The 27,269-nt window shown below is 37.4% G+C and overlaps 1 protein-coding gene across 3 annotated transcripts in view; it reads left to right on the plus strand.

Annotated features, from left to right (window-relative positions):
• The window catches only part of SORCS1 (sortilin related VPS10 domain containing receptor 1), a 467,290-nt gene that overhangs the window by 264,475 nt on the left and 175,546 nt on the right, over positions 1–27,269 (plus strand). The window lies entirely within an intron of this gene.

Consider the following 27,269-nt stretch of genomic DNA (forward strand, 5'->3'; position numbering starts at 1 on the left):
CGTGTGTGAGCTGGACCTTGGAAAACGGGAAGATTTACAGAATGCTGATATTGTGAGCTAATGAGGAAATCATTGCAGATGACAAAGGAGGCTGTGGTGATGGGGCTTACTGTACATATTCTCCAAATGACTGAGCTCCAGAAACTCTGCTTTGACCCAAAAGTAGTTAGAACTCAGCAGCTGGTATATTATTGGCAGAGGAGCCCGAGAAGACAGCATGGGCAGAGGCTTTTGTTACAAACTGCCTGGTGAAATGCAATTACTTGGAATGGAATTTGGCCAGGGCAATTGCTGTTAATATAACTATCCTTGCAGAAAGTTTCCAGGGAGCCTTAATGACTCTGAGTGGTCAGGACCTCTGTTTTACATCTCAGTGAAAAGCCTACCAAACCACAGCCAGAAATCATCAGCCAAGGGAAATCGCGTCTAGCATAGATCTGCAGACTCAATTTCTGAGCCCAAAGGGGAGGGACTGGCGAGAGGGCCTACAGGCCCTTTGGGGAGAGACATAAACCAGAGTCCCAGTGCTTAGTCAATGAAACAATTTATTACATCCTGTCTAAAGTGCCTTTTAAACAGAGGTTTACATGTTCAAAGGGGCAGCTTCCCATTCAATGTTGCGGTTTGGTCTCTATCCAGACACAAACATGAGGGGAGAAAGTTTTATTTGTTTGTTTGTTTGTTTGTTTATTTATTTATTTTCATATCTAGCCTTGCACCCTACTACCTGATGGAATTCCTCACTCCCTCGCTTTCCTTCTTCCTCCATTCTCCAAAGCAGATCATCATGTTAGTAGAAAACACTTGAGAGTGCCGTTGACCTACATTACAGAACAAGCTAAGCAGCTACAGAAGATGAGAAAGAAAGGGAAAACGATTTGGGTTCCCCTGAGTTAATCTCATTGTGCTGAATTTCCAAGAGAAGTAGGATGGTAAACATATGTGCTTTTCTTCCATGCCTTTATTGATATTCTGCTCAGGACTATGAAAATTAAAATACAGTGTCTCAGCTGCACTTATAGAATGATAGTAAGTGAGTGGGACAGGATGTTGAAAAGAGCTAAGCAATTATGCATTTGTCATGGGTAATAGGGAAGGTGGAGTTTTCCTCCGTATTTAAAAGTCTTCCTCTCCCATCAAATGGGCTCTAATCCCATAGGAGTTCGCTTGCTGTGTAATTTTTAGTTTTAGGTTGTTCCATGAAGCACTCTTTATTTCCTTTAGATTATTGTAAAATGTGAAATATGTATATGTGTGTGTGTATGTGTATGTGTGTGTGTGTGCATATATATGTGTGTGTGTGTATATATATATATATATATGTATATATCGTGTTTCCCTGAAGATAAGACCGAGTCTTATATTAATTTTTGCTCTAAAAGACGCATTAGGGCTTATGTTCAGGGGATGTCATCCTGAAAAATCATGCTAGGGCTTATTTTCCGGTTAGGTCTTATTTTCGGGGAAAACAGTGTGTGTGTGTGTGTGTGTGTGTGTGTGTACGTGTACATATATATATCTCCAGAAAAAAACTAAGAAATTTTATACCCAGATGCCACATGAGCATATAAATTAGTTCACTATTGGGGACTCTGAATGACAGGCTATTCAACAGACTGAGTGGCCTTGGGCAACTTCAGTAATCTTCCTGGCATGTGGGAGTAAAATACTTAGCATCACTGGATTTTTTAAAAATGAGTTCAATAGATAGTAACCTTAAGATCTCATATAAATGCTATGGGGTCCTTTCTACTTAATATACTCTAGTTCCTTTGATGTCTACTGCAATCTGCTTTCTTTACTTGACCTTTGCTTTGTAAAACTAAGTCATAATTTGCAGCTGATGGCTTTCTGCATGGGGGCCCTGAAGGTAATAGATTTCAAGCCTTAGAAGATTAAGGCATCAAGATTACTTCATCAAGGAGTAAGTTAATCCTCTCAAATCTCCAGTTAGTTCTGTATCATCTTTACCAGGCTTTCTGATACTTGTTTGATAAAAACCTTTAATCAGTCGATTTGTTATCTCTAAACACCATTTTAGTCTAATTTGCAGCTCTCATGTCCATTAACAAGTGATTACAGTGATTGAACTTAAATGTTGTATATTGAAATAAAACACTTTTTCAAGTCCTTTGAAAGACCTGGGGAGTCATCAATCCTTAGTGCTCAGAAAGGCTTAAAGGGTTATAACAATTGAATCCTAAGGTTGATACACATGGTTTTGAAATTTAATTTCTCATATTTATAGTTTGCACATAATCTTAGGGCATCAATAACAGGTTCTGGAAACATTGAATGACCAGGAGCTGGTTTGCAAAAGTAAATACAAATGAATAGTCTTTTCTTAGTGCCTTGTATCCCATGTAATGGATTACCTGTCTTTTGAAACAGTGATCTTATTTCTTACAACCTGTGCTTTAAATCTGAATACACCTCTAGAGGTGAGGGTTGCTGTAATATGATATGTTCACTAAGGGATCCACATATTTCAATATTGCTTGTGAGTGCACCTTACTAGGAGATTTCAGTGTTCTATTTAAGTGGATTTTCTTCCTTTTATTTGACTTAAAGATATTTCAAAATGGTATTATATTCTCAGCTTCCATATTAAACAAAGTATTTCACATTTGTTATTTCCTTCATTATGTGAACTTTCAGTCTGTTATTATTCTTTGCAATGATTGTGGTAAGTAGGTGATAAACATATTTACTTTACTGATTGTACTAAAGATCAGTTCAAAAGGTGGGATTAAGCTGCTTTTCTTCTGTTTACCATATGGAAAAACTTATCCTTAGATGCATACTTCCCAAGTCTGAAATGAGAAAGAAATAGAAAGTTTTATAAAGACTTAATTGAAACAATTGTACTTTGATTAGCCTCTGGTTAAAGTTAAAAACTTCTGTGGGCCTCTTATTATTAATAGTACCTCACATGCTAACCTATGCATTTCCCTAACCAGGATGCTCGTTCTTTTTAAATGTGGTAAATGTTCTCTGCCTGGCTTTTGATTCCCGTCTCATACATAACACTTTCAGATAGCAGTATTTGCTTATCACTGCTGCATCACAATGAAACTCTGTCTTGACTCACCCAAACTTCTAGGATGCAGCTAGAATAATAGATATCCATACATGAAGTTCTATGTAGGATCTTCAGGGTAGAATTGCCCAGAGTACCTGAAGCAAAGAAGAAATGGGTACCTTCTGAGTGGAAAAAAAAAAAAAAAAGGAATAAGGAACCGTTTTTCCATCTTCAAGGAACACCTGCTTCCATCGTCCATTTCACCTCCAAAATGGACGACAGAGGCCCACAGAGATGAGCCTTCTGTCAGTATGGCAATCCTAGGCTGCGTGTGAGCCTTCTACTGAAGATGGCCCAAAGTCACACCATATCCTCCACTAATGATACGGGGCCAGATGAGTTCATGTGGTTCTTGCTCTAGGCTGGGAATGTTAAAGAAGGTCTTGACAGGGCAGTATAAAATATATCTGAAGAAGGGAAACAGGGAGAAATCCCACCGTGGGTTTTTTAATCGGTTTCCTTCAGGCCCCTCAACTATATTTGTCAGGGTTTTCTGGTCCCGAGCCCAGCTGTCAGCTCTGTCATGGACAAGGCCATGGTCTTTGATTGATTCAGCAAATACTTCTAGGACATCTACAGTACGTGAGGCAATAGTCCAGATATGGGATAAGATGGGCAGGGTACATCTTCTCCATAGTTTGTGATCTAGTGAAAAATGCTTATTATACTATACAGTGAATACCTAATTTATCATTGTTATGCCACATAGAAGCAGGGTTCCCTAAATGAAAGCCCACAAGAGGAGTACTTGACCCAGATTTAAGGTAGGCAGAGGGTCAAGAAAGGCCTTCTAAGGCAAATGATGTTTAAATGGGATTAAGAAAATAAAGAGGAATTAGTTTACTCTTAGCATGGGGATAAGAAAATATGTCTGCTGAGCAATCAGCAGTGAGAAAGCATTTACAGGCTCACAGGCAGTTCATGAAAGTAAGAGTTGTGGGTACGGGAATAGAATTATGGGAGGCTGAAGAAGGAGTCGGGAGTCAGATCATAAAAGATCACATATATCATAATGAGGAGTTTAAATATTCTGCTGGAAGGGGCAGAAATGCCTTGGAAATTTTAGTCAGAAAAATGGACATTATTAGGTACTTTTTTTGGAGAGTGACAGACTTTGAGAGTAATCAAGGAGTCAATTGATTCCTTGGGTAGTATCACTACTACCCAGTGATAACACCAGGTCTCCATTATCTGCTGTGGATGAGACAGGAGGAAGTTCCTGTTATGAACTGGATCCAGGGAGCTGATCAAAGAGTTTAAGTCCAAGCGTATTGAGATCTGAATATTTGAGATTTGGGAAAACCAGGAATAAAGTTACAATTATATCCCATAAAATCCCGGTGTAAAAAGGCCAAGGGACAGATGGAGTCTTCTTCCCCCTGAAAAATTTGAAGAATTTCCACATTCATACCTTGCCTTTCCTACATTCTGAGATGAAAATCCCTTTTCCCATGGGGGGCGGAGGGAAACACCTTTTTAAATATCTAACATTTACTCAGAGCTTTCTAAGGATGGATTTTCCTCTGGTGATTTAAACACAAAGCAAAATCTGAATATGAGACTATATTACCTGACCTGAGATTTCAGAAAGATCTCCGGGATACCTGTAGATATTTTGCTCTCCTATAATAATTTTAGGGTTTGGAGGTATGTGTGTAGCCAGCGTACCTTTCTTCATCTCTTGTCCCAGATGACATCCAATAAACATGCAAGCCGGGTTCATGACATCACTGACTTAGAAGTTTCTCCTTCTCAAGCATTCTTTCCAGATGTTCAAATTTCAAAATATAATCCTCCATTGCCTCTATGAAACATTTCACTGTACATTTTCCCCAGAGCATGAGATTAATTATTTCCATACACGCAGTTGTTAATTATGTTTCCAAACTGCAGCTGCTTATGGAAACTTGCCAGATTAGTCCCTGGGCACACGGTCCTCCTTTTTTGAGTAAGAAGAGATTTTCTTTGATGGAACAATTATGACAAGTACTTTTTCACTCTCTCTCTCCCATGAGTTTGTTTAAATTACCTGTGCCTTGCCCAACTGACCTCCTCTTTTTCATGAAACATCAGTTTTCTAAATGCCCTTTTTTGATGCTATTCCCACAAATGGGCCCCATATCCTCCTCAAATTTAACCTGTAACATCGGCTGATTGTTAAATGGTTGTGTGTCAGTTTCACTCACGGATCATCTGTACAGTAGATATTTGGAGATTCTGATATGAAAAATGTTCTCGTGAAAATCAGCTGTAATAGGAAACGTTCTCCCGCGAGCCTGGATTGGGAGGCAGGGAGAAGATGCACAGCAATCTATCTCCTTGCATCCCTTGGCTGTTAGGATTCTGACAGATACTACACTCAGAACCTCTTTTATCAGTTGTTCATAACTTTCAGAGAATGTTCTACTCTCTCTACCTTATTCACATCAATCAATAAACAATATACTTGTGGAGAGAGGCCAAGATGTGTCACTGAGATAACGAGGCCTAAAGAGCTGATAGATGTTGGAGAAGAGATACTGAGCATTTTCCAGCACCCAGAATGGCTTGGATTCTGACTAACAACCTTCAGCCACGCTATCAAGAGGACAGAATCTAACGGCTCAAAAGTACAAAGTAATGTGAGAGTGAAAAACACTGTCAGGCATCAAGATTGTGTATGTTTCTATGTGTGAGTGCATACGTGAATGATTATCGTTTCCTATAATAAATGCATCATAACTGTACTTAGGATTTTGTCTATTTCCCTACCATTCAGAATTTTCCAAAAAAAAAATCACGTGCTCCTTATACAACATAAAATACGCATCTTTGTAAAGGCATGGGTATTTACCACAGTGATGTGTGTTGTTGGAAATTTGTTTCATCAAAAGTACTACCCTCATTCTCGACCCATGATCTGCATCTACTGGCCCTTTGGTTAAGTGTCTCCTTTAAAATCTTGTAAGCTGAGTGATTTTGCTTTGGTGAAAGAGGTCTGGGCCCATGGTCTGTGCTCTAGGTTGTTTTTGACGTATATTTCAAATAGTGAGGCTATCACATGTGATCTGGTGGAAAGAGAAGTGGCTTAGTCTTCCTACTCAGGAGGGACAGGATCATCCCTGAATGAAGGATGTCTCCTCACTTCCTGTGTCATCTGCATTTAAATCAACATTTTCCACCTGAAACCATGAAACTCCTAGAAGAAAATAGGAATAAAGCTCCTTAACATGGGTCTTGGTGATGATTTTTTTTTTTTTACACCTAAAGCACAAGCAACAAAATCAAACATAAGTGGGATTACATCAAACTGAAAAGCATAGCAAAAAAGAAAAAAAAAAATCAACAAAGTGAAAAAACCTACAGAATGGAAAAAAAATATTTGCAAGTCACATATCTGATAAGGGGCAAGTATCCAAAATATGTAAAGAACTTACACAACTCAGGAGCAAAAAACAAAAAAAATAAATAAAAAATGAAGTATATAATCGGAATTTCTCCAAAGAACATATACAAAAGGACAACAGGTACATGAAAAGATGCTCAACATCTCTAGTCATTAGGGAAATGCAAGTTCAAACTATACTGAGATATCACATAACACCTGGGAAAATAGCCATCATTAAAAAGACAAGAGATAACAATACTGGCGTGGACGTGGAGAAAAAAAAAACCCTCATGCACTGTTGGTGGGATTGCAAATTGGTACAGCCACTATGGAATCAATATGGAGGATCCACAAAACAATTACAACTAGAACTACCATATGTTCCAGCAATTCTACTTCTGGAAGTGTCCAAAGGGAATGAAAACCCTGACTCAAAAAGATATCCACACCCCCATATTTCTAGGAGCAGCGTTATTTCCAATAGCCAAGACAAGGAAACAAGCTAACTGTCCATTAATGGATGAATAGATAAAGAAGTTGTGATATCTATATATATCTAGATCTAGATCACTAAACTAAACACACATACATATATATATATATATATATATCATATACATATTACACACACACACACACACAATTGGATATTATTCAGCCATAAAAATTGAGGAAATTCTACCATTTGCAAGAACCTGAATGGGCCTTGCAGACATTATGCTAAGTGAAATAAGTCAGGTAGAGAAAGATAAATATTCTGTGATCTCCTTTATATGTGGAATCTTAAAAATAACAAAAACAAAACTCATAGTTAAAAAAAAAAGACTTGCAGTTATCAGAGGCGGAGGGCGGGAGGAATAGAAGAAGGTACAGACATCCAGTTACGAGATAAATAAGTACGGGGGATGTAATGTACACCATGATGTCTATAACTAACACTGCTGTGTGACATGTAAGAAAGTTAGTAAGAGAGTAAATCCCAAGAGTTCTCATCACAAGGATTTGTTTTCTTCTTTTCTCTTGTCTTTTTATCGTATCTATATGAGCAAATGGATGTTAACTGAACCTACTGTGATAATCATGTCATAATATATGTAAATCAAGCCATCACGCTTACACTTTAAACCTATACAGTAATATATATCAATTGTTTCTCAGCAAAACTGGAAAAAAATCCAATTTCTCCACAAAAATAAAATGGTTCCTATCTGCAAACAAACAAAACCCCAGCATTTTCCTGAAGTTTATTTTTTTGTTGTTGTTTCTTTGTTTTTTTTATTTATTTATTTTCAGTTGTATAAAGTCACTTTTTGCTAAGCATCAGTTCCATTGTACATACTTTTCAGGTAAGTCCTCCCCGAAGCCAAGCTTTCTTTATCTCCCTCATAATACTTTCTATGACTACCTAATCTTCAAACGTTTCTTCTAACTCTGTACTTCTACAGCATCTACACCGCGTTTGAGACATTGTCTTTACTCTCAAGATGTTTACTTTCTATTTTAGAAGATATGACACATACTTAGTAAAGGAACTGAGATTCTGAGGCAGTGGCTAAGACATGTATACCCTCATGTGCAGGGCCAAGTAACTTGGATTTTGAATGTGCTCAATGCATGCTTACAAATTCAAGAGGAGGTAGTGTAGCATAATGGGTAAAACATTGATTGTGAAGCACGACTGTTTACATTAAATCCTGGTTTGACCATTTACTATCTGTGTGATCTTGGGCTGGTCACTTAAGCTTTCTGTGCCTCAGTGTTTTAATTTGTAAAATGATAATACTAATAGTAGCAACTGTGTTTCGCTGAAAATAAGACCGGGTCTTATATTAATTTTTGCTCCAAAAGACACATTAGGGCTTATGTTCAGCGGACGTCATCCTGAAAAATCATGCTGGGCTTATTTTCTGGCTAGGTCTTATTTTTGAGGAAACACGGTACCTGATAGAATTATAGGCTTACATGAGTTAATAAATGTAAAGCCCGTAGAACAGGTCGTAGAACATACGTAGTAAGGCCTATTAGATGTTTGCTATTAATATAATGTTTTCTGAATTAGTAAAAAATCAAAATTACAGACTATGGTTAACATAAAGCACATGCAGGGATTTAGTTTAATGCCTCAAACAATGTTATTTGGAGATTTTCTACTTCCCTCCTTCTCTTTCCTTTCTTCCCTATTCTACTTCCTTATTTTCCTGTTTTCTTCCTTTGTCCCAACTGCTCTCCTTAAAGGTATGACCAATGGCACATTTATTATGTAATGTAATAATATGTGAACATTAAGTGCTCATCTAAACACTTAATAAATTAATTTATGAATAAATTTGCCTAAAATACGAAAAAAAAACGTCTGTTCCTATCCATTCTATCACCAAACATTGACTAACAACTTACTAAGTTGAAGACGGTAGAGGAATATGAAAGATTCCGGGTCTGGTATCGACACTACAGTCTGGTAGTGGAGATACACAATTACACAACAGCATCACTGAGTCATTGGTTTGGGGATAGTATTACGTCCAGCGTACTTTTGAAGGGCAGAGGAAACTCCCCTTACCCAGCCCGCTGAGGGCTTGGGAGACTTCCTGTTTCTTCTCAAGATTGACCTACATACAGTCTATTTACTTTTTGGCCCCCCAGTCTGTGGTGCTGTGGTTCATTGATGAACTACAACATGTAGACACAGTAACTCCTTGTATATGGTTTTGTCTACAATCCTAGAAATATGCTGGAAAACAGAGATACCAACTGTTAGGAAGACTTGCCTGTGTTGGCCTTATGTAAGTATTGTTTATAGCATACTTTTTTATTTTTTCAAAATGATTCGTGGAAGTGAGCAATTACCTTATATGGTGGGTGAGGCCTTCTTGTGCATTTAATTAGTTACTAATAGACCATCATTTCTTGCTTGAGAGATTGGAGCTGTAGTTTAGAGCTAAAGTGTTAGAAGACGCCACTCACTGTAGGTTGATTACAAATGAGACAGCATTTGAGGTATTGCATTAAAATCAGAAGCTTGGTCTATGGAGGTCTGACATTTAAGTTCACGAACTCATCCTGGAAAACGTGCTACACATCTCATTGATGAATATCACTATGGCCACCTTCCAAGTACTCCCCTTGGGAAGCTACATATGCACCAAAGCCAGTACTGAGTCCACACTTCAAAGCGATTTTGGAACTCTTTTTCTGGAATGGCCATCAGAGCTGTCGTCGTATTTACCCTTAATGTCCTGAATGTCATCAAAATGTCTTCCTTTCAATATTTCCTTTATCTTTGGGTAAAGAAAGAAGTCACTGGGGGCCAGATCAGGTGAGTAGGGAGGGTGTTCCAATACAGTTATTTGTTTACAGGCTAAAAACTCCCTCAAGACAGTGCCCTGTGAGCTGGTGTATTGTGATATAAGAGCCATGAATTGTGGTGAAAAGTTCAGGTCATCTAACTTTTTCACGCAGGCTTTTCAGCACTTCCAAAAGCAAACTTGGTTAACTGTTTTCCAGTTGTCATAAATTCATAATGAATAATCCCTCTGATATCAAAAAAGATTAGCAACATTGTTGCAACAAGTTCATGAACTTAATTGTCAGACTTCGTAAATTACAGTAAAATAGGGCGGGTGGATGATTCTGATTCCCTGTAATAGGTCCTGTTTGATCCCTTTAGCCCAGTGCTATGTTTGTGGAAATGCAGGCAATAGTTCTGCTTTCTTCCGTTGCTTAAATCGAAGAATCCAAGTCTTCCTTGCAGGAAATAGAAGAATAAAGTGACGGAAGCCAGTTGCCCTTTTAAGACCCTGAAGAAATGGTGCCTCATATTTCAAAGAAAGGTCAAGTGAACTGTGTGTGTCAGACAGCTTTACTTTTTGGGCAATCCGTGCCTAATGTTCTTCTCTCTCTCTCTCTCTCTCTCTCTCTCTCTCTCTCTCTAATTAGCTCTACCTTCTAGATCCTTGTACCACTCTGGCGATACTCTGTGCCCTGGGTGCTCAATCAGAGCCCCAGCCTGCAGAAGCCATCAGCTGGGAGCTCCTGGCTGCATGAACTTGAAGGTGGTAAAAGAAATTGGCCATCTGTCTGGGGCTGGTATAGACACATAACAGAGATAATACTGGATAATATTCAGATTGATGTTTTACCCCAGGAGTGGTTGGAGGGGTTTTGTTTTGCATGTTTTTCAGTAGACCTGCTTTAAAAATTCATGGATGCACCTGGTTGTTGGTTTCTATCTTTTGTTTTTCACGTATTGTGGCACAGCCAAAAACCTTCTCAGCAAGAGACCAAATTGGAAAAGGGTTGTATTCAGAGCTTAGAAGATAATATGTGCAGTTTTCATGAAACTCGCCTAAGTATAGGTGCTGTGAAAAGATGGGGTGTTTTTTAGGTCAAGATTCCCAAGAGTTAGCAGCATCATGCCACTTGCTTTTCAATCCATTTTAGAGCAAAACATCCCTTAGAGAAGTGATGTATTTGAAAAATGGAAATTTGTGTTGTATCCTATTGCCTACGAATTCCAAAACGCTCAGAGGTGTTTGATGAATGAGAAGCAGACAAAAGGAGCCAGAGCAAAATGGTACTGTTTTTCCCAGTAGGTAATCTTAATCTCTTAAAGATGATAGATCAGTGAGAAAAACAGTCGTTATTCGATCAGAGAAAGATGCTCTCTCTTCTATGTAAGATTTATTCTTGGTTTGAAGTGAAAACTGTGAGCTATAGATGAGTCAAATTAAATTTTGTTAGGATCAAGAGAACTCAGTTTCAGATCAATTAATCAGTAAAGATTTCCATTTCTCCCCACCCCGTTTCCTCTCCTCTTACCCCCTCTTTCCTCCAGGATAAGTGAAGAAAGTTATTTATCCTCAAGACTGAGCTTCAATAAACAAAGTGACCTTTACATTTTAGCTCAAAGAAATAAATACCATCTTATAGATATTATTGGTGACTGGCCCTGGGTGGGATGGGATGTATGGGTACAATGCAGCACTGAAAGAATTTACCTTCAGGGAAAAAAGCAAATTTAATAAAGGGACCGTTGAGAAACTGTATGTCAAGAAGATCTACATCTTCTTGAAAATTTGTGATCTGTGATCTTAGATTTAGAAGCATGCTGGAATTTCTACAACTTAAAGCTTCCATTTAGCACAAACTTTATTTCTGCTGTCCTTGTTATCGTAGGTTTACCTTGATTTGAGAAAATCGGAACTGCTACCATGTAAATTAAGAAATTCTTCACTTGACACAATAAACAGCACAGACTTCTTTTACATAGCAGGTGTTCCTTGTACATTTTGCTAAATTAGGGCAAAAATTAAGACTAAATGCCAGACTCTAGTGCCAAGAAAAGATCAATTAAAAATGAAAAATGGCGTTTTGGGGAAAGGTAATATGATTTATAGGCATATAGGATTTGATTCACTAGCGTTTGATTTTCCTGTAACCTCTCTAGAATGTATCTTGTACCCCAGGGGAAAATATATATATATATATATATATATATATATATATGGCTTGAACTGAAAGAGACATTAGAAACTACCATTTTGTTCCAACTCCACATTTTAAGATGATGAAATTTGGGTTCATAGAGTTGAAGTGACTTTCCCAATATCCCTAAATTAGGCAACGGCAGGAGTGGACCCCCATTTCCCACCCCACGGCACAGTGCCTTCCCCGAATGACCTTCCGACAGCACACACACCTTTACGGAACATTCCAGTTTAGAACACCGGACCTCTTTCCTAGACCTATAGCTCTTAGCAAAATTTTTAACTTCGTCACACTGGGTAACTTGAGTACAGGTAACAAATATCTTGTTTCCCATTAATGCCAAAGATAACGGAAAAGTCCCTTACTTGGAGGGTTCAGAATCGATGCAGATTTAGTCATCTCACCAAAGAAGAAGGACCATCAAAGCCAGAGCTTCTTCCCACACCTGTGGCCAGCAACTGCCTCCATCATCTGATCTATCCGTACTGACCCCATTCTTATTATTTTGTATTTTGTTCTGACAGATAAACTTAATGCGATTGATCTAAAGCCATAGAAAGTCTAGAGCCAGTTATAAGAGTGCACTAACAAATGTTGAGTGTTTTCTGTCAGCGAGCAGTGTAGGTAGCCCACTGGTAGTTCCCAAAGTATTCTCCTCAAAGCCCTAGTTCTTCAGAAGCTCCAAGAACAAAAACAGATTCTGTCTCCAAATACATTTGGCAAATGTTACAAATGTATCTCCCTCTTTTTGCTTCAGAATGTGCTTTTCAGAGACCTTAGCAAACCAAAGGAAACTTAAATTTTTTTTTTTCTGTATTCTAGTGTTCCTCAAATTCACATGACGATTGAATCCTTGTGATGTTATAACCATGAATTTCACTTAGAACATGTTATGTTCAGTGCTTTGGCTCCCTTTAGTTATCATAAACTCATACTCTGTGAAGGGGGCATTTTTAGTCCCATTTCGTAACCATGGAAGTAAAAGATCTGGCCTAAGAAGGGAGTTCCCAAGGTCACATGACTAGTAATAAGCAGAACTGGGATTCAAAGTTAAATTTGTGCTTTTCACTGCTACAAGAGTCTCAATTTGAATGCCCGTTGGCTTGAACAGGTGATTATGGATGTGACTAGGGATTCTGTGGGCACAGGCATTTTATTTCAAGGAAAAACAATGAGAGAGAGCACGTAAATTGGCGGAAATAAGGAATATTCCCAGTATCTGAGGTGCCCTCTGTCCTCTCAATCTGTTGTTTGTTGTCCCATTCTGAACAGCAACAGGGGTACAGAACTCAGCTTTTATTTTAGCTTTGAATTTATGCTGTTTTTTTTCTTATATTAATATGACAAATGCCAACAGAAGCCATCTTTTTAGTGTTGAGAAGGCAATAGAGGATGATGTGGATTGTGGTAAACTGGAAAGCATATGGCCTCTTATCAGGGATAGCAGAAGTAAAACTCTCTTGATTGTGACTCTGTGGCAATATGGTCCCAATAAATCTGGACATTACTTCAAAACAAGCTGACAAACGGTGCTTTTCGGGCAAACATTATCTGAAACAGAACTTGGGTTCTGGTCAGAGTCAGCCTATGGACCATGTTTTTTTGTTTTTGTTTTGTTTTGTTTTTACCAGTACATTTCACTGTGCTATTGGACCAGGGGGAAAAAAAAAATCTCTTACTGAAATGTTTCTTTTTAGCCTGATGGTGTCCTTTGTGGCAATTCCTACATTCTGTGGCTTGAGGAATTTGTTGAACACTGAAAAGGCACATATGCTCATTTACATTGGCAAGTGTTAAATTGGGGAGACATATGTTTTCTTTATTCTCCCCTCCTGTTAAATCCTTAAAGAGTGTTGCTAGTCAAGCTCAGCTGTAATTTCCCAAGTGGTTGTGCTTCTCAAAAATATTTTTTTCAGTATCTCCAGTACTTATAAATTTGGCTGGAAATAACTATAAAGTATGATTGGAATCCCAGTGGATTGAATTCTTGTGGTAAAGCTTCACTGCCCAGTTTAGGGATATTTTATTTGGTCTAAGGTCGCCTGTGTGTGTTCTGGACATACTTCTCTTAGCTGAACCTTTGCAATAATAACCTCTTTGGAGAGTTCCCCACCTCCATAGTCCCTTCTCTTTAATCCACATTCTATGTTATCACCAGAGTGATTATTCTACATGAGCTATACTCTTTCTATTCCTTGCTTTACCATCTTGAGTCTGTATGTATGGCTCAGAATAAATAGGTCCTCTTGCAATTTAAGGGAAAACTCCTTTGCATGGCTCGCAAAGCTCTTTCAACTTGGCTGTAACTGCTTTACCTAACTTCCGCCATCCTGAAGAACTTGCTGTCACCCCCGCACGCAATGCACACTCACAGTTCTCGGCCCTTGCATTTGTCAGCACCTCCGCCATGAAATCCTTCCTGCCCTTTCTATCAACTACCTGCACATCCTTCACATCCCATGTTAGTGTCAGGTATTCTATGGCTCCTTCCCTTATTTTGACAACAGAAATGTTGTTCTCACAATACTTTATATGGGTCAGGACCTGTACAACGGTACTTTTCCCCCTGAATTTTATCTCATTTCTGTGTTGGAACTGGTTGTGGCAGAATTCACAGTCTAGTAAAGCATTCATTGTCTCATCATTTAATCTCCTGTCTGAAGCACAGTGGCTGCCTGTTGCTGCCTAAAACCACTTAAATAAATAGAAGGGGTGGGGGGAAGAGGAAATGAATGGTTAAATGGTGAACATCTGGCTGCCTCACAAGGAGTGAAAAATTGCTCTTAAGAAACTCTACATTCCAAAGCTCTTGTTTTGCTATTTGTTCTTGAAATGACTAAAATGGGTGTCTAACAATTTTAATATTTGAGGGTATTTCTGTAATTTTATTAAAACATCCTATAGAAAAGACAGATTATGATTACGTTTAATGTCTCACTTATGAATTGCATGTAAATCAAAAGAGGGAAAATTCTATTTCGTCTACATTTTCTGATGTTTTACATACATTTAAATGTGTTGGTTAATAATCAGTCTAAGCCTATGCTCACTGGTTAGAAGATCTGCTTACTATGTTGTCTAATGTTTAGAAGGAAGATCTGGGAACCAGGTTCTTGGGTGTGAGCCATAGAAATGGCAACAGTGTTCTGCAAGGATCTTGGCTAAATCCTCATGCGCTTCCCTGTCTAATTGCACTTCTTGAGGTTTGCTTCCATTTCCACTTGGAATATCTTAATTAACATTTGTAAAGTGCTGTGTAATTCTTAAATGAAAATGTCATGTATGTATAAAATCTTCTTAAGTAGTAGTTAATAAATTTGAGTTTCTTTGTGTAGTGCACTATTTTTTAACATCTTACAATTTATGATATATAGGTGACATGAAAGATTTGCCTATGAATTGATAACAGTCAAAAATAGAAAAATAATGTTTTGTTTTGTTTCTTTCTGCAGCTCCCATTTTCAGGAAACACAGTTATTGAAGTGTTGTGAAGTTTGTAGTTTCTAAGTTCTTGTTTTTAAACTTGAAATGCTCACCTGGGGTCACCTGTGTGTTTGTGTGTGTGTAATATGTGCTGAATGCTACTTTATTGGTTTTTCCCAGAAACTTAGATGAAGATAGAAAATGTACATAAAAAGACTGTTACAAATAGACTATGATGTAGGAATGGCAATTTATTTACATCAGTAAGAAAAAGAGAAACAATCATGATTGAAAATAGAGAAAACATGAACTGGCAATCTACTAAATGAGGATATTCAAATGACTAAACACAAGTGACAAAAGGGAGAAAAAGAGGGAGGGAGAGAGGAAAGAAAAATTCACTGTAACTAGTAAATGTATTGACACAAAACATTGTTTTCCCCAGTCAGCTTAGAAAATGTGATAAAAAGAGAGAAAAAAACCTACTATTGGTGATAGGTACTTCCCAAGTCCCTGCCATGGAATTATGAATTAGTACTTTCTTTTTGTGAAAGACATTCGATAACATGTATCAAAAGGGGGTTACAAAATTTATATGCTTTGATCCATAAATTATATTTGAAGGAAATTACTTGAAGAAATAATAATTGATGTACAGAAATATTAATGTGTGTTAGGTCATAATATTATGTTAGTGAAATTTTGAAACCTTCTATTAAGGGCTTAATTATATACAGTGGCTTATCCATACAATTAAATTCTATGTAGCCAATAAAAAATTATAGCACAGAAGAACATTTAATAGTTTGGAAAATGTTTGCAGTGTAGTTTTAAAATGGGGAAAGCAGGTTAAAAAGCAGAAAGGATCATGTGGTACTCTCTCTTGCTACATAAATCCCTCCTTCCCTCCCTCCCTTTCCATTACAACATTTATGTACATGTGTATATCTATATAATTATAGAAAAAAATTTGGAAAGCAGACTTCAAAATGTTAGTGATGATTATCTCTGCGTAAGGATGTTTGAGGGATTTTTCTTTTCTTTTTTCTAAGAACTTTTTGGAGGGCATTTTCCAAATTTTTTCAGCAGTGAATACATATTAATTTTTGCTCATATTTGGAAAAACAATACTAATTTTTAAAAAAAATAAAATGAGTAATTTAAAAGAAAGAAAATTATTGTATCATTGGTACAGACATTCTAAAAACTAGACACATTCCAAGTAGCTTAAAAATCTGCACACTAGCAGCTCTTTTTACCTTTATCCTTTTATTCGAAATGGAAGGAATTAGGTCCAGTACCAGCCATTTGTGAATTGAGAAGGGACCAGGTTTGAGGGGCACCCCAGTGGTAAGACTCAGCTGTAGGCTGACACAAAGCATGGCCTTTGGAGGACAAGGTCATGATTGACTGGGGCTGTAAAGAAGAGGTTAACCTGCCAATCATATAGGCTGGTCTGTGCAAGGGAAAGTCTAGAATGTGTAAGGACTGGGAAATCACTCAGTGTTTTACAGGCGAGACTTCATTGGTGATCAAAATATTCGAGTAAGGTTTTTAGAACCACATACATTTCATTTGTTTTAGGATGGGTTTACTTTGATAATGTGTTCTTAATTTAATGAAATGTGTCATCAGAAGAATTATTTTGCTTGAAGGTAGAAGAGGTTTCTATTATATTAATAAGAGCCTGTCTGACAGTGAAAAGATATGGGGATGGTGGGTAAGGGGTTGGGAGAAGGAGACTGATTTGAACTCAGAAAACGAATGTTTAGGAGAGAGCTAGCACACTTCGGTAATTCCAGAATATTGTAGTAAAACAAATCAATTGATATATATTTTCATGACCCTTAGTTTCAGGGAAAGGTAAATGATATCTGGTATATCCTTTTAAGGAAAGTGTCAGTCTATCCATGAGTTTGAGGACTTTTTTTTTTCTGTCATTAAATATGGTTGCTGTTTCTAAAAACTGGCTCAGTTGTCTGGAAAATTTACTTTTGGGAAATATTCTGTAAGGGTGCCAGACACAGAAACCTTCATCTCACTAGGATGACCATGTGATTTATAATCCAAGCCATACACAGGTGTGGCAGTAATAATATTTATGATTTATAATATTTAAAGGAGTGAACCAGGACTATTCAGGACAAAATATGACATATGTTCACCCTGTCTGTTATTCATTCAAAGAAAGCCAAACTGTCTGTGAACTGTCTCATATGGTCAAAGCAGCTCCTAAACCAAGATTATTCAGCGTTGTGAGTGATAGTATCTTTATGGGCATATTCAACCCATTGTGGATATGAATCTAGGTCTGAAAATGTTATTGTACCGTCACAACATAGAATGATGCTTTTATAATTGGATTTCATGATAGCAGCTTGCTTAGGAATCATGCTGATTGTTAAGGATGCTAACTTCCGAGCAATTGTGACTAGATACATAAAAGACATTAGCCCGAATACATAAAAGGTCATGTTGTTTGCAGAGGTTCTATGAAGGCAATTCTTTGTTCTTTTATCGGAACCCCTTTGTTCCTTTTGAATCAGGGAGCTGAGAAATACTACTGAAATCAAGAGGGCTGATTTTGTAGTTATTGTCTTAAAGTGTGGATTCCCTGTTGGTAGTAACTTGGAGAAGATGAGTGTTTTATATGGTTGACATAGTAGCAATAGAAGTTGAGCTATGCAGCAAGATGCATGTAAAGTAAGAAACATAAGATAAAAATATTGGATGTTTTACATGGGTCTCTGCATGATAAAAATTGAACTTCCTCTATGTTTCTGGGACACATTTACCATCCAAACATTTACCCTCAGACCCAAATGTCTTTTTGTTGGTCCAAGGCAACCTAAAAACCAATTGATTTATTTTAGACCCAAGAGAACAGTAAGTATCTTGTTTTGAATTGTTAATGTTGTAATTGATATCGGCTTTCATTGTGAACATAAAGGGATAAGGACTATTTTGCTCTTAAGAAACACATTTTTTATGGTATCATAGCTTAAATTAAATGATGGGATTATAATATCTAGTTATGGGCTGTCTTATTAAAGAGTTAGTTATGTATACTTTAATGGCCATTTAATAGATCTGCCCTTCTATAATTTAATCTGTGTAATTTATTCATCCTGAAAATCCACAGACTGGACTTTCTTGACCTTGGGTCTCTTAATGTCTGAGACATAAAGAGATAAAATCCATTTGGTCTTTAATAATTATTCGCCTTGAATTGACAGCAGATTGGGAATTTACAGCTTTCAAAAGGTTAAGGTAGCAGAGCTATTTCGCAGCTGGAAACCAATGAAAAATCTGACAACCTCAAGTTATCTATATTTTAGATATGATTATGAGAAGATCTTGTTATTCCTATTGAATATAAAATAATAAGTTTTTATCATATCCCCTTTTTTTAATTATAAGTGACAAATTGTGCAGACCATCTTTGTGGTCATATAGCTACAAAATGGTTGCCACCAATTTTTGCTATCCTTCTGTGTGTGTGTGTGTGTGTGTATGTGTGTCTGTCTGTCTGTGTGTCTGTGAGAGAGAGAGAGACAGAGAGAGAGAAAAAGAGAGTCTCCTTCCCCCCTTGAGAGGTGGAGTCTATTTTTATCCTCCCTTCTAATCTAACCCAGAATCAGTAACTTGTTTGACCAATAGAATGCAGCAAAATGGATATCCTGGACTTCTGAAGCTAGGTCAGAAGAAGCCTGGCAGCATCCGCTTGATTCCCTTGACATGCTTACTCTTAGGACACTTACACTGGGACAAGCCAGCCACCACTTAGGAAATCTAACTACCATGAAATGTGAAGTTTAAGCCATATGGAGAGGGCCTGGAGGATGGGATTCCATGTAGAGAGAAAAAGAGAGGCTAAGGCCAAATAACTGAGGGAAGAAGCCATCTTAGAGGTGGAACCTCCAGTTCCGGCTACCACAGTTGATGTCATATGGCTTTGAAACTAACTACTCAGCTGAGCTATTCCCAGATTCCTGACCCACAAAACCACAAGCAAAATAAATGATTGTTTTGGGGCAATGTTCTGAGGTCGTTTGTGGTACAGCATTAATATATGGAACAGAGGTCATTTTCTCTTTAATATAGTGCACCAATTTGGTTGCTTCCGAGATACGCATTTTGAGATGGAGTTAGCACAAGATATAGAACTGCCTAGAAAATAAAATCATGGGGAAAAAATCATCTACTTAAAACATTGCACTACGATATCGCCTGCTCTGACTGAAGGAAAAGAAGAAAGAAGAGAAGAAAAGCAAGCAGCTAATGTAATTGCACTACGTGGAGGGGGGTGCATGTCAGTTAAACACATGCACCCTTTTCTGCCTCTCAAAAACAACTTGAGATGATCAATGTCTGTCATTAAATGCTTAAAGAATGAAGGAAAAGTTTTACAGGAAACAGATCTTGTTAGCAGGAGTCCCTTCTTCCTGGATCATCCACTCCAGCCCCATCTTCCTGGGAGGTCTGCAGTGGAGAGGCAGAGGGGAACCTTGCTTCGCTTACTTTGCATATCCCATTTGAGAGAAACCCCTGATGGTCACCATAGTTTTCTCAGGAAAGCTTTAATAGCCAAATACATTAGCAAGGTCTCCTGTGACTGAGACTTCATTAATCTTCCCCTATACACCTTGCTATACTGGCCCATTTACTGTGAAGCATTAATATAAGTGAAAACTAAAACATACTTGTCAAGATAACGATACACGTAGAGTAAGGGATGAACGTGGGTACATTCTGTTAACTTATTTTTAGAATGAATTCATTCCTATGGACTCTTCCTTCTCCTGACTTTCAACTTGACATTTGTTCAAACTAAAATCAAATGCACAACTTAGAGATTGCACCAAAAATTGTATGTCCTTCACCTAAGTCGATGTTAAAATATACTGATAGCTTCCCTTTCTTGCTCTCTCTTCATTCCCACCTCCTCTCCTTTATCATTCCTAGTGGAATAACGGGATTTCTTATCATTAAATGAACATCATTTCTTGTAAAGTTTCCCATGAGCAAAGAAGATGAATGTTCGTTTCTCCCAGTATCTCAGCTCCTTCTGATAGCAGCTAACATTTTAAAATGATATAACCTTTTGGCATTTATAGATCTTTGAGGATTTAACAGAGAAGTTTCTTTGGGACTTGTAATGACCATGGAAGTGTGTTTGATTGAGTTTGAACAGAGACTATGGGATAATGCTTGGATTTTTAAAGTGGCTTAAATATTCTTAGGGTATGTGATCAATCTCCATAGTAACTGAAATAATAAAAAATGTTTCTCAAATTTGTACATCATTCTTATCCTCTACAACACCATTTTTTTAAAAACCAGATAACACAATGCTAAGTATTAATGAGTATTCCATATTCCCTCCTACCCCCTTAATATGATAACTTATTTCTCTAGCATAATGAGTTCATATTTTAGATGCCAATTAGACATAGGATATGTTTATTAGGAAAGCAGTTACAGTGTAATGATTCTTATTTGTTTTAGCATAAACTTCCTTGAGAACTTTTATAGCTTATGGAGAAATGTTTGTTCCCCCACCTAGACTATCATTAGGTCAGAGATTTTTGCCCAATTCTCTCATTTTTTTCCTCATCCATGGTATGATAAAGCATAAAAAGCAATCTTCTGGAAGAGTGACGTTAGAAAGATAAGGAAAAGGAGGCCAGGGCCATTGTGAAAAATCTGAGTGTGAACCAGGACTGAGTATTTTGTTTCTGTAGATTTGTATTTAAAACCAAAAAGGCTTTATTTCTTCGAGAATATCTTACCAATTATCATGTTATTAAGAATCTCCATTATCTAGCTCCTAGTTCCTTATTTCTCCCGCTTTCCCAGTTAGGCAATATTTTTATTAGATATTTGTAATTCAGGGTCTCTCTCTCTCTCTCTCTCTCTCTCTCTCTCTCTCTCTCTCTCTCTCTTTCTCCATTTGAGAACTCAACTATCACAGTTTTACACAACATATACTGTTAAATGTGCCATACTTTGTGAAATAATAATAGTAACATTTTCACACAATTCAGCATTACTTTATTTCACACAGGTGATCTGATCTTCACACACACTTACACAGTGTATACCACAGATAGCTTTACCACTGATTAGCTGTGGGGCCTGGAGACAATTACCTCATTTTTCTAAGCCTTGTTTCCTCAACTATCAAATGAATATAATAATGTCTATCTGAAGTTCTTGTTTTAAAACAATTTAATGAAGTAATATATTTTAAAGGTTTAATAGAGTGTGTGGTACACAACAAATGATTACTGAAACTTTTGTAAACAGATGCTAAATGTAAACTTTATTTTTCTCTATAGTATCACTACCCTCAATTAGAAAACTGAGGGTCATGAAAAGATGAAGTGAGCTATGAGCTCTTCAAAGTGGCACGACCGAGATATGGCAGAGATGATATTCAACTCTCTTTGAAATCAAGCCCCATGCTATTTCCTGTGATTATAATATATATTTATGGTTTGTCTTTCCTTCTTCTCCTTATGGTGCGAATAGCCTTCACTAAACACTCACTCTTTCTCTTATCTGAGGAAGTGCACACATCCACAGCAGCATTGACTAGAGTCAAGTGATTTGGTCATGGCTCTTCTTGTGGAAAACAAGTCTGTGGTTCACGAGCCCCATGGTCAGCCCTGCTTATCAACCCACCCATGCACATGGCCATATGTGTCCCCTGGGGCTCAGTGCCATCCACAGTAATGGAAGCAGAGTCTCACAGTGAAATGGTGGTTTTTAATTTGAGATTCTCTAAGTTGACTCAGGAGAGGGCTGTGTTTACTAATCCCCAGAGAAATAAGAAGAAATCTTCCATAAACTTTCTTTCTTGATTTGTCTTCCGAGGAGTGTAATGCATGTGTTGTCATTTCTGATGAACCTTACTCTTCTCCCATGTACGCTATAGATTTGGGCAAAATGAGTATTGGATGAATTGCCATGAGTTTCACACAATACTTAATAGGTAGTGTTCTGTCGAGACTAGTATGAGACATGTGAAGCCTTGAAATAGTATACACTTCTTGAAAACTTTTTGCCCCCTAAAGAATCAGTCTTTGGACCCTCATTAATTAAAAAAAAAAATAAACATAAAATAAACATAAAAATAAACTCACAGAATAAACTCTTTAGAATACAATGCCAGCGTTTTCCTGCAATTTCACTGACTTGACATTAAGATCACAAGTAGACGGTGTATTGCCCAAACATTTTCTTGGCTTCAGTACTGAATGACTACTTTGTTTTAATGACCACACGGAGTGCATTAGGTGAGCTTCACAGAGTTGGGGGGTGGGGTTGTGGTGGTACTTAGGTCCAGCGATTGCACACTGCGTTCATACAGATTTTTTTCTATCAATATATACTTATGTGAACCTTTTTCTTTTTAATCACTCCCCTCTCCTTTTCTCACTATTGCTTGTACTTCAGTGATTTCCTATTCAAGGGTCATTCTGCGATCCTGTATAACTTTCCCTAATACTGTCCTCCAAACAGTCACCAATCGATAAGCACTTACTGTTCTCACCCTCAGTTCATCTGTGGAAGATAAATGTTCAGCTCACATCGGGAAAGGCAGCTTTTCACCCACAGTGGTGAGCAAATTACTCTCTCGCTCTGATTACATTTTGCATAATTCTGTTTTAATATTGAAGCCAGAGGCCTGAAAATAGCCTCTTATCCTGTTTATAGATAGATTTTCGTTTGAATAAAGTGGGTAGATAACTGGAGTGCCCAATTATGGCTATTGCTGTTTTTCTTTGGCATTGTCATTATCACTATGAAAAGTATTTATTATGCACCTGTGATATGGGCATCTGGATTTGAGTCAAGCCGTCAGCAAAGCAGGAGAGATATCCCTAGGACATTACCTCCTCTTGATTCCAGTCCACAAAGGACAAGGAGTAGATAAATCAGCAAATAATGAACAACATATAAAATAAATATTCTTTGGTTTAGGACCAACGAAATTGTGGGAAAATGTATGTGCCTGTAGATAGTGAAGCCACCCCTTATGAACTCCACCCATCTCAATAGGTAAATGATGGAATTCCAAGATCAACACACCTAGGATAAAATCTGGAAAAGTAAATAGTAGGAGCATTTCTCTAGGAGGAATGCCCCTAGTAGACACCCTAGAAGGATCAGAAAGCTTCCAAACAACCTTTTGTAGAATTATATCATGTAGCCATATGTTCAATCTGGGACAAGTCAGGGAGCGTGAAGAGGCATTTAATTTTTGACAACACTAAGCTGTCAGAAGGACTAATACCAAAAAAAATTTGAGAAGTGACATATTTGAAATCTATAAATTGTATTTCACATTCATTTTTCACCTCTAGGAAAAGCAAATAAAGTTTCTTCTCCTGAAGTGGATGATGAATGATTGCTTAGAGTTGAGTGGCGGGAGCCTGTGTCGCCATTATTGACTTTCTATGGAAAAGAGTTAATCTGCAAATGCAGTCAATGCAGTATCTGCACACCTTGCAAGGTATAAGTAGACTGGTTCTGATCATTCATGGGCCTATCTGAACAGAGAAGAATTACTTGCCGAAAGACAGACTTTCCCTTTGTCTCTACCTTCCTTGCCTCCAAGGAGAACAGTAAGGATTTACTTAAGAGAACTCAGACTGTGTCACAGGGGTCCACGAGCTGCATTCAGCAGAAGGCAAGAATGAAGAGGACTCACCTTTTTACTCATTCATTTGTTCATTTACAAAGATGTATGGACCAAGCTTTTATGCCAAGCTGTTTTTATAGGGCTCAGTTCATGAACTGTGCAAAGTTTGGATTCATGCCTTTTACAAACTTCTAAAATTCTGTCATTCAGATCATCTAGAATGCAGAGGATTAAACACAGCAAAACACCATTTATTCAAAGTCAAATGAATAGCCAGCAGTGGATAGAGAGCCAGTGTAGACCAGTAAAAACGATGATCACTGGACATGTTTAAGAAACGCTATCTATTAATTTTTGAGAAGTATTCACTAACTTGAAGTTATCATTTTGATATTTCCCGGTTGAACACCTTCTGGAGAACATAGGACTTATTATTTGTAAACAACATCATTTATGTCTAAAGATCGGGTTACATGTATTATTTATAGTGTTTCTTTTTCTCCAATAGGTTAAACATTTTCTATTTATATCTTGCTTAAATTCTTTACTTACTTGTTAACTTATTTACTTTTAGTAAACTATAAAATGACAGAACACACCTCAACCCATGTGAAATAAAATTACTAAAGAATGTGAATTTGAAGACTGAAACAATAAGATTTCACTTATTCAGTTAACATTAATTTATTAAATGTACCCATTGTAACCTAATTATGTTGAAGGTTGTGATTAAGTTATACATTGTATGCAGTGATGTGTATTAATGTGTGTGCATGCATTTGTGTTTGTCATTCAGTTGGAAGTAAATATAGGCCAAAATATTAAATTTAAAAAAATCAGAATAAAAAGCTCAATCTAGTATATGATATATAGATGTGGATTAAAGAAGTAGAAGGAAACACAAGCATTGTTTAGTCTGTTAAATAGATAGAATCATGAGAAATTTATTTTTTTTCTTTTTGTTTTGAATTCTACTGGTGATCTTACAAGTTGGGCATGCAATAAAAAATGACTAAACAAAAATGGATCCAGATTGATCCATTTGTTTTGAGTGGATTCGAGTAGAGGTTTGAGAGAAGAATCATTGGATGGTTTGTATAATGTAGACATACTTACAAATCTTACACGGGGAATTTCCTGACATCTTTCATCATTTCTAAAATGTCAAAGTCCCCCCAAAAAATAAAAATGAAAATAAAATGTCAAGTTCCCAAATAGAGGGTTTCAAGTAAGGACTGTATGGAGAAGGTGAGATTTTTGGTCTATGTATTTTTCGTACCAAGAAAAAAAAAAAAAAAAAAGACAAGGAAGCTAGACATTTCATTAAATCAGTATTAAGTAGCCATGTTTGAAGGTATATGCATTATTCTTCCTCCCTCCTGCCCTTATTCAATATTACCTGGATGCAGAATTATCTTACAAAGGCTGATGACTTAGAGCATAAATTAGTATAAAAAACATTTTAAATGAATGATAAATAAAACTCAGCTTGATTTGAGCATATTCCGTAAGTCTAGTATTTTTATTTTGCTGAAGTGGTCTGCCATGAGAAGCATGTGGTGAGATCTTGACTCATGGGAAGAGAAGAAAACATTCTGGTTAACAGGGAAATAGAATATCAGAGGGAGAAAAATCACCTTGCCTGAGACAATAGATGACCTATAAAACTGAGCCTCTTCATATTATTATGGAAATTACTTTTGGCAGTAGTGCCAAAAGGTATTATCTATTATTGTTAATTGTGGTTGGAGACACAAAGCAATACCATCATTTGAGGACTTATTTGTTACTTTGAAAACAAGAGCTTTTATGTGCCAGTAAATATGAAATCACCTGGAAATATTCTTGTGAATTTAGGAGCCTTATTTAATGCATACAGTAGATTTTAATGGAGCCGTGTGAGTTTTTACTTAGTAGCAAATTACCGGATGGCTCCATGTCAGCCATTCAATGAAGGAATACGATTTGCTTGGTGAATGCGAGACAGAGCAAACTATAAGCTGGTCAGATTTTACAGTTGGGAACAGTGGCTTCAGTGGAACATGGAATGAAAGGCAGTTAGCCTCCGATTTTATGTGTGTGTTTCATCTTGTCCGGAGTGCATCTGGCAGTCACAGCGTTCCGCTCACTGCACTGCGTCCCTTTCCTCTTCCTCAAGAAGGGCCATTTGAAAGGACAGTAAGGAACCTTCAATCCATCCTGGATAATATAAACACAGTTCAGGCTGAGTGTGTCTGGCGTGCAATCCTCATGTGCCATTTGCAGTAACAGGACACCACTTTCAAAAATGACATTAACTGTTTTGAGGTTTTACTATGATTGCCTCCAAATGCTTGAAAAGTCTCTGTGTGTTTGCCTGGCGCTCTACTCTTCTATGACATGCCTGGAATTTTTTTTTTTTTTTCCTTTCTCTCCTCTTTTCCTGGAACTGCCGCATCCCTGGCTGGTAATCCTTAAACCCAGGGCTGCAGTGATTTCTCTTCTTACAACGGCACATTAAGGACATCGTTCATGCTTCTGCGAACCAAGCTCAGGAAGCGCCAATTAATAAGTGGATGGGGAAGAAGTCAGTGGTTAGCCTTAAGGCCACCTGTCTGGAGGCATTAGGTACACACTTTGAGTGAAAGGACACCTGCAGAGAGTCGGGAATGGCGCATTTTATCACGCATTTCTAGAGGCATAAAAGGAGAGAATAAAAATCAGTTTTCAGGGCAGCCACTCCATCTTGTTCTTGTTGTGGGTTGTGCACACCACTCTGGCCAATATTATCCGTCCCAACGGGACAGCAACACATATGAAGCTGTGAAGTTTTACACATGTAGAGCACACTGTCTTGTCAATAGCCCAAAGATTGAGGAGGACCTCCAGTTTCACCTGACTATTCTGAAAACTCTTTCCATCCATTCATTTGAAAAATATTTATTGAATATATAATATATGTTTGGCCTCACTCTAGCTTCTGGGAATACACCTGTGGGAAAGAATAATAAAGAAATATCAATTATCCCTATTCTCATGGGGTTTATGTTCTAGTAGAGGTTGTGTGGACAATAAACAAAATAAACAAGTAAATATTTTATATAGTAGGTTAGAAGGTGATAAAGTGGCCTTTGTAAAATTCCCACAGGAGGCTTTAGAAAGCCCAGCCTGTGACTCGACACTCAGAAAATCAGTCTAAAGGTAGAATGGCATGAGCTGTTTTTGATGTGTACAGAGGGCTGCAGTGAGGGAGAAACACCAGTAGACTACATCCCCTTTTT

The sequence above is a fragment of the Rhinolophus ferrumequinum genome, chromosome 16 (genome assembly GCF_004115265.2).
Source record: "Rhinolophus ferrumequinum isolate MPI-CBG mRhiFer1 chromosome 16, mRhiFer1_v1.p, whole genome shotgun sequence".
Taxonomy (NCBI): Eukaryota; Metazoa; Chordata; class Mammalia; order Chiroptera; family Rhinolophidae; genus Rhinolophus; species Rhinolophus ferrumequinum.